Source organism: Nannospalax galili, unplaced genomic scaffold (assembly GCF_000622305.1).
Source record: "Nannospalax galili isolate Female #2095 unplaced genomic scaffold, S.galili_v1.0 scaffold208, whole genome shotgun sequence".
In the NCBI taxonomy this organism is placed as follows: Eukaryota; Metazoa; Chordata; class Mammalia; order Rodentia; family Spalacidae; genus Nannospalax; species Nannospalax galili.
In genome coordinates this window covers 1,219,924-1,229,625 of record NW_008357998.1, presented here as the reverse complement: position 1 = coordinate 1,229,625, position 9,702 = coordinate 1,219,924, and positions in this window count along the sequence as shown.

Below are 9,702 nucleotides of genomic sequence, written 5' to 3'. Positions count from 1 at the left end.
AAAATAAAAAAATATATATATTATATATACATATGTATAATAACATCTATTGAGTCTCAATTTGTGTCCTCAAATGTCCTTCAGTGTGGCTCCATCCACTGGAGCCTGGTTAACCTACCAAGAGTCCCATCATTTTAAGAGACTGTCTTTCCTCTTCCCAGCAGCCATTGGTTGCCAATAGTTCCTTAAGTTGGGTTAGGGTTTCTTACCCACTTCCCCATGTCTACACTGGGATTTTGTCTGGTTTGAGCTTGCATGGGGACTTCTAGATGCTGTCACCATTGCTGTGATTGACTGTCTGGAAAGCTGTTTCCTTGTGCTCATCCACCACTTCTTGATCTTACAATCTTTCTGCCCCCTCCTCTGCAAAGGTCCCTGAGCCTTTGGAAGGCAGGATTTTGAAATATGTGTCCTACGCATGGATAAGTACTCTATAGCCTCTTGTTTTCTGCACTTTGGCTAGCTTTGGGTTTCTGTGTTAATCACCATCTGCTACAAAAAGAAAATTCTTTGATGACAGTTGAGAGATGCATTAGTCCATGGGTATAACAGTAAGTCATTAGGATTCAGTTTAATGTAACTATTTAGCAGGAAACTAGTACTAGGTTCTCCCCTATGTCCTGTGACTTGTTTAGCTTCATGGTCCTAACTTGTTATCAGTGTTAGACATGGGGTACCCTGTGAAGTGGATCATCAATCCAATTACAGGGGTTGGTAACTCCTATAATATTCAGGCCACTATTGCATAAGTGGCCATGTCTTGCCAGACCAGATGTTGTTGTAGTTCACAGGTTATAACTGATATGGCTGATGATTATTTTTCATAGTAGCATGCATATCTTCCAGCACTATGAATGGTAAGCAGTAGAGATGAGGCTTTGAAGTCAGCACCAGCTTGATTTCTCCTTGTTTGTTCTACAACTCATGTATACAGTGTCTTTAGCCAACAGGGTTTTATCATCAAGTTTTGGTGGGTAATCAAGAACAGGGGCAATGGCCAGTATTGTTTGAGGATCATTGAGACTTAAGTTCAATACCTTCTAGAGAGGGTGTTCATTTCTGGCACTGAGGGCTTTTTGTTGTCGCTGTTATTATTATTAGCCTATGAAGTCTAGAAGGGGCAATATCCCCCATTATGGGGTAATTCCATTTAATCTTTTTATAATGTGTATGTATATACTTTAAGAAGCTTCTATACTGATAGGTTTCCATATAACTTTTTCTAAAGACCTTTAAGCATTACTTATCCTCCCCCACACTCCCTTCTCTGTCCTGTGCTCCCATTCCCCACCCCATTTGGTATCTCCATCTCTAACGTTCCCACTTTCCCTCTCATAACACTGCATTCCATCACCCCTCCTAGGAAGCCCCCACCATGGCCATTTCTTAGCTTCTTGACCTCTATGGATTTTCAAACTGAAATACGCTTATCTAAGATTTCAAAGCTAGCATCCAGCTATAAGAAAGAACATGAAACATTTGTCTTTATGGGTCTGGGTTATCTCATTCAGGACTTCTGTTTACAGTTACAGCCATTGACCTGTGAATTTCATAAGATTCCATTGTATACATGTACCACATTTTCATAATCCATTCATCAGGGGATGGACATCAGGGTTGATTCCAATTTCTAGCTATTATGAAAAGGGCAGCAATTGTCATAGATGAATGGATATTTCTGTAGTAGGGCATGGAATGTTTTGGTTGTATGTCCAAGAGTGCTATGACAGGGTCATATGGTAGATCCTTTTTAAGCTTTTGGGGAATCTCTATTTCCATAGTGGCCACATCATTTTGCATTGTCACCAGCAGTGGATAAGAGTTCCCTTTTCTCCACATCTTCACCAGCATTTGCCATTATTATTATTTTTTAATTTTAGCCATTCTAAGTGGGGTAGCATGTAATTTCAAAGTGATTTTAATCTGCATTTCCCTTATGACTAAAGATGTTGAACTTAAAAAATATTTCTAAGCCATTTGTGTTTCGTCTTTAGAGAACTCCCTGTTCAATTCCTTGCCTCCCTTGTTAATTGGGTTGCTTGTTTTTTTGATGTTTAGTTTTCTGTGTTCTTTGTACATTCTAGATACTAACCTTCTGTCATAAGTATAGCTGGTAAAGATTTTTTTTGGCATTCTGTCAGTTGCCTCTTGACTTGAATGATGATGTCCTTTGAGTAAAGAAGCTTTTTAGTTTTCATGGTCCCATCTGTCAATTGTTGGATTTAATGACTGTCCTAAAGACATTCTGTACAAAAAGTCTTTTCTTGTGCCTGTAAGTTCCAATGTATTCCCTACTATCTCCTCTATCTGATTCAGACTATCAGGTCTTATGTTGAGGTCCTTGATCCATTTGGAGTTGAGTTTTGTGCATGGTGAGATATAGAGATCTAGTTTCATACTTCTACATGTTCTTATACAGTTTGACCAGAACAATTTGTTGAACATGCTGCCTTTTTTTTTCCACCGTGTGTTTTTGGCTCATTTATAAAAAAAAATCAGGTGGCTGTAAATGTGTGAATTTAAGTCTGGGTTCTCAATTCTATTCTGCTGATCACTGTGTCTGTTTTTTTTTTTTTGACAGCACCATGCTGTTTTTATTACTATAGCTCTGTAGTATAATTCAAGATCAGGAATGGTAATGCCTCCAGAAACCACTTTATTGTTCACGATCATTCTGGCTATCTTTTTTTCTGTGTTTCCTTATGAAATTTGAGATTATCTTTTCAATTTCTATGAAGAATTTTGGTGGACATTTAATGAGTATTGTATTGAATTTGTAGATTGCTTTTGGTAGGATGGCCATTTTCACAATATTAATCCTATTGATCCATGAGCGTGGAAAGTCTTTCCATCTTCTGGTATCTTCAATGCCTTAAAGTTTTTTATTTAACAGGTTCTTCACTTCCTTTGTTAGGTTTATTCCAAAATATTTTATTAATTTTTAAGCTATCATGAATAGGATTGGTTCCTGGATTTCTTTCCTGTATGTTTGTTGGTGGTGTATAAGAAAATACTGACTTAGGGGTGTTGATTTTATATTATGCTATTTTTTTCTGAATGTGCTTATCAGCTCTAGTTTTCTGGTAGAGTCCTTAGGGTCTTTTAGGCATGGAATCATGTTGTCTGAAAATACGGATTCTTTGACTTCTTCCTTTCCTATTTGTGCCCCCTTTATCTTTTTCATTTGTCTTACGTCTCTAGCTAAGTATTCAAGTACCATATTGAGCAGGAATGGAGAGAGTGGCCATCCTTGTCTTGTTCCTGATTTTAATGGGATTTTTTTTTCAGTTTTTCTCCATTTAGTGTGACGTTGGCTCTGAGCTTTTGGAATATTGCGTTTATTACACTGAGATATGTCCCCTGTATGCCTAGGTTCTCCATGACTTTTATCATGAATGGATGTTGGATTTTTTTCAAAGGCCTTTTGTGCATCAACAAGCTACTAAAATAGTGATTGCTCTGGAATCACACAGGATTAGTTTTTGAGAAAAGGATTTCTACTTACAGAATTCTAAGCAAGGAAAACTAGAAAAATAATTTCCTCAGCAAAGCAAACAAGCTTTCCTTGTCAAAAAATTCAAGATAAAAGATTTTGAGGTTGTTTTTGAAGGTAAATATGATCATTTGGGTGGGTTCTAATCCAATAAGCCTGTGTCCTTTTAAGACGAGATTAGTTGTAGTAGCACACACTTTTAATCCAAGCACTTGGGAGGCAGAGGCCGGTGGATCTCTGTGAGTGTGAGGCTATCCTGGTCTACATAGTTCCAAACCAACTGGGCTCCAGTAGACACTGTTTCAAAAAGATGTGTGTGTGTGTGTGTGTGTGTGTGAGAGAGAGAGAGAGAGAGAGAGAGAGATTAGTTGTAGAATTTTGTAATGGTCTCCATTTGTTGTAATAAAAGCCTCTTTGGTGGGTGGTGAGAAGTATACATCTCTCTAAATATAAAGATCCATGTTTAGAATATAGTAAGAAATAACTTTGGTGTATGAAAGTGACAGAAGTAGGTTCTTCTCTAGGGTCTGTGACCTCTCCAGAGTTCCCCAACTGGTCAAACACAGAGAATAAGTGACTGTGAGGTGCCAGCCCTAAGTGACACATCGACAATACAACCTCCAAGACAGAGAATATCACAGGAAACATGATGTAAAGAAGGTAAGAGCCAGAGGGGTAAGACGCCTGCTGCCAGTTGATGCATTCTAGACATGATAGAGAAGCTACATTCATGAAATCTCCAACAGTATCATAGTCTAACAAGATCTTCATGATGACAAAACCAGTTGACATGCCAAGGTGAATGGGGGAATGTCATGGGGGTCCCACCTCAAGATGAAGAGCTACAGGCAGTCAATGGATGCTAAGGGAGGGAAAATCAGCTTTCTCCAAGGACTAGCTCCCTGAGAGGTTACCTAATCCCAAATGGGCAGTCCTAAACACAGGTACATACAAACACCACTAAATGGACTCAGCATACTATATCCATCCATCCATCCATCCATCCGTATGTGTGTATAAATGTATCTATGTGTATGTATTAGTCACTGTTCTGTTGCGTGATAGAAACACTGACCAAAGAAATTTATAGAAGGAAGAGTTTATTTGATCTTACGATTCCAGGGGAATTACAGTCCATCATGGCAGGGAGACATGGTGACTGGAGGTGGCTGGTACAGGAGCAGCAGAAGTGAAGTTCTCACATCATCACCAGGCACAGGAAGATCTGGCAAGGCTTAAGAACTCTGTAAGCCTACCCCCAGTGACATGCTTCCTCCAGGATAGCCACACCTTCTAAAACCTCCCAAAACAGCGCCACCATGTGGGGACAAAATGTCCAAACACTTGGAGCCTATGGGGGACATTTTCATTCAAACCACCACAGTGTGTATATGTAACACTAATAATCAAAAAAGAGGACAAGGAATTAGAGGGATTGGAGGGGGATAAGAGTGAGACTGGAGGGGGGAAAATATGATTCTCAGAAATAAAATAAAGATGTTAGGACAAAGGTAACTGTGGGGTGGGGGACTGGAGAGATGAAAATACAATTCAGAAATAAAATAAAATCAAAAGATGTTAGGACCCAGATAACAAAGAGAGAGGGACTGTCATGTGAAGACACAGCCACAGAATAATGTAGATCAATTATTGAACCTCTTTTTCCCTCTCGACCTCCAAAGGAAAGGTGAGAATATAAACATTGAAATAAATGGAGCGTCAGAAAGGCTGGGTAGACTAACATCCAGACAGGTGTGAAGTCAAGCTAATCCACCCAGATACCCAACTTCTCAGGTACACATTTTTCCATACACTAGAACTTTCTATATACCATGTATCTCTTAAAAATTCTTCTTTGAAAATTCTCACACAGCTGCTGAATAGAGCCAGTTTCCCGCTGTTCCCAAAGGTGGTGCTACCCTCCATGATAGAATCAAATGAGTAATTGTGAACATTTCTGAATTTTTGGAGATTCTTCTCCATTTGTTAACATTTTATTCATCACTGTAGGACCAGCTGTGTATTTTCCACAAGCAGAGCTGATTTCAGTTAAAATATAAACAGAAGCCTAGTACACAAATCTCACCTAGACCAAGAAAAATCCATCTCTAGAGGAAGAGGATGGGGCCTTGTTTCACTGGGCATGTGTATGAGTTTGTTAGGTTATCAGCGAATACATAGATGGGGTGCTTTAAGTAAGAGAATGAATGCTGTCACAGTTCCGGAGGTCACAAATCCAAGATTAAGATGCCAGGAGGCTAGCTTTTCACTTGGTCCCTAGATGGTTGTTCTGTCATTTGTGTTATTTGTGTCCTAATCTTCTTAAAAAGCCACAAAGACACCCCCTCCACCTCCCTCTGCTTCCCTGGGTTGCACGCCCCCCCCCCCAGCCTCTTTCCTGAATGCTGGGGCTGACCTCTCGGTCTGGGGCCATCACTGCCTCCTGACCCCTTGCATCCAGATGGACGCAGTTCCTTCTCGAGGTCACCGGGAGCCCTCTGGGCCTGGTCCTGCTTTTACCTCCCTCTGCTTCCCTGGGCTGCACAACCCGCCAGCCTCTTTCTTGGACGCTGGGGCTGACCTTTCGGCTTCCCGATCCTTTGCATCCAGATCAACCCAGTTCCACAGTGCAGTCACTAGGAGCCCTTGGGGCCTCTTCCCACCCCCATCTCCCTTTGCATCTCTGGGTGGTACTGACACCAGCTGCCTGAGACCAGCATTTTTCCTGGGCCCTGCTCCCAGGCCAGTCCAACCCCAAATTCCTGAGGCCAAAATCTTTCCTGGAGCATCCAGACCTTGAGAGAAAGCCTGAGAGCATCTGATCCTCATCTGACTTGGGCCTCTATGGGAACTCCTGGAGACAAAAGCACTCTGGCCACTCCAATATAAAATTAAAAGAGAGAACCAGGAGCCTAGACCAACCAGCTTTTCACACCCAAAAAATAAACCACAAAGGCACATAAAGTTCACAAAAAGAAGCAACCTAAACTTGAAGGCTTCAGTCTCACACAAGAATCAGAAACAACAAAAGAAATTCACATGTCAAAGTCACAGAGAAAAAATAACATGAAAAACCAAAATAACATATCCCCACCAAATACCAATAGTCCTCTAGAGGAGTACAATGAAATCTCCTCTAGAGATAATGCAGGACATGGAAATCAAAAGAACAATTATAAACATCATAAAAGAATTCAGTGAATTTAAAGAACACACAAAAAAACGGAAGGAGATAGGGATAAACTTCTGAATGAATTCAGAAAAGAGCTAGAAATATTGAAGACTACTCCGGCTGAAATGAAGAAGGACGTGAAACACTCAATAAGCCAATTAGAAACAACAGAAGAAAGCCTCACCAATAGGATGGATGAAAGAAAACAGAATATCAAGACTAGAAGATAAAGTGGATGAACTGGACCACTCAAGCAAAGATTATGAAAAATTTAAGAAAGCACAAGAGTGGAATATGCAGGAATTGTGTGACACCATAAAAAGACCAAGCTTGCAAATCATAGGCATACAGGAAGGAGAAGAATCACAAGATAATGGCATGGACCAGATCTTCAACAGAATCGTGGAAGAAAATTTCCCCAAATTAAATAAAGACATGCCCATATAAATATAAGAAGCCTATAGAACACCAAACAGACAGGACCAGAAAAGAAACTCTCCACAGCACATCATAGTAAAAACACTAAATGTACAGAACAAAGAGACAATTCTGAAAGCTGCAAAAGAGAAACAACAAGTCACATATAAAGGAAAACCCATTAGGATCACAGCTGACTTTTCAGTGTGAACTATAAAAGCCAGAAGAGCCTGGACCAAAGTATTTCCAGTTTTAAATGACCACAGATAACAACCCAGACTACTATGTCCAGCCAAAATGTCTTAGTCAAAGGGGTAAGGAAAATCTTCCGTGACATAAATAGGCTGAAGGAATTCATGTCCACAAAACCCGCCCTTCAGAGAGTTCTGGAAGCAATACAAAGAGCTGAAGAAAGGAATGACTATGCCCAAGGGGTTGTGGAAAGGAATTCAATGAAGGTATAACTGTGCAAAAGCACAGCTTTATCAAGAATGTAAACAGAAATAAAAATGACAGGATTCAATGCACATCTTTCATTAATAACTTTAAATATTAATGGACTGAACTCCCCAGTCAAAAGACACAGACTACATGAATGGATTAAGAAACTAAACCCATCTTTTTGTAGTCTACAAGATACCCATCTCACTTTCAAGGACAGACACTATCTTAAAGTGAAAGGATGGAAAAAAATACACCAAGCAAACGGTACTAAGAAAAACGCAGGTGTAGAAATTCTAATAGCTGACAAAATAGACTTTGAATTAAAACTAATCAGAAGAGATAAAGAGGACCACTTCATTCTGATCAAAGGAACGATATATCAAGAAGATATTACAATCATGAACATATATTCACCAAACTCTGGTGCACCCAACTTCATAGAAACAATACCACAGGACTTTAAGACCCAGATTAATCCAAACTCATAAATGGTAGGGGACTTCAATACCCCACTGTCTCCATTAGATAGGTCAACATGGCAGAGAGTTAATAGAGAGACATCGGAATTAAACAATACCATATATCAAATGGACTTAACAGACATCTACTGAGTATTCCACCCAAGCACCAAAGGTCATACTTTCTACTCAGCACCCCATGGAACCTTCTCCAAAATCTACCTTATGCTGGGGCACAAAACAAACCTCAACAAATACAAAAAGATTGAAATAATTCCATGCATTCTATCAGACCACAATGCAATAAAGCTTACAATCAACACCCGAAGAAGCCCTAATCACCACATGAACACATGGAGATCAAACAAAACACTCCTGAATGATGAATGGGTCAAAAGAGAAATTAAGAAAGAAATAAAAGTATTCCTAGAACTCAATGAAAAGGACAATACAACACAACAAAACCTCTGGGACACGCTGAAAGCTGTCCTTAGAGGGAAGTTTATAGCTCTAAGTGCATACATTAAAAAATCAGAAAGAATACAAATAAATGACATAACATTGCAACTCATAACACTCAAAAAGCAAAAACAAATGAAACCCAAACCCAGCAGGCAAGAAGAAATAACAAAAATCAGGGCAGAAATTAATGAAATTGAAAGAAAGAAAACAATACAAAGAATCAACAAATCCAAGAACTGGTTCTTTGAAGCAAATCCAAATCAACAAAATCAGAGATGAAAAGGGAAACATCACAACAGACACCCAAAAGATCCAAACCACTATAAGGGAGCATTTTAAAAACCTATACGCTACTAAATCTGAAAGACTAAAAGAAATGGATGGATATCTGAAACCACGGGAACTTCCAAAGTTAAACCAAGAAGAGATCAACAGTTTGAACAGACCCATAACATATAAGGAAATTGAAACAGTAACACAAAGCCACCCAACTAAAAAAGGCCCAGGCACAGATGGATTTACAACAGAATTCTACCAGACATTTAAAGAAGACCTCCAACCAATACTACTTAAATTACTCAAAACGATAGAAAGAGGGAGAACTCCCAAATTCCTTCTATGAAGCTAGTATCACTCTAATACCAAGACCAGGTAAAGATACAACAAAAAAAGAAAACTACAGACCCATATCCTTAATGAACATAGTTGCAGAAGTTCTAATGAAGATACTTGCATACCGCATACAGACACACATCAAAAAGATCTTCCACCATGATCAAGTCGGCTTTATCCCAGAGATGCAGGGATGGTTCAACATACGTAAGTCAATAAACATCATAGATCATATAAATGGGATACAAAGACAAGAACCACATGGTCATCTCAATAGATGCAGAGAAGGCCTTTGACAAAATTCAATATGCATTTATGTTCGAAGTCCTAGATGGAATTGGGCTGGAGGGAATATACCTCAAAATAATTAAAGCCATATATAACAAACCCGCAGCCAACATCATTCTAAATGGAGAAAAACTGGAAGCATTCCCTTTGAAATCAGGAACCAGACAAGGCTGCCCACTATCTTCACTTCTCTTTAATATAGTGCTTGAAACTCCTGCAAGAGCAATAAGACAGAGCAGGAATTAAAGGAGTAATAATTGGAAAAGAAGAGCTCAAATTATCCCTTTTTGCAGATGATATGATATTATATCTAAGGGACTGTCCGGCCCGCGGGACTCTCAACGTGGGTTTGTTAT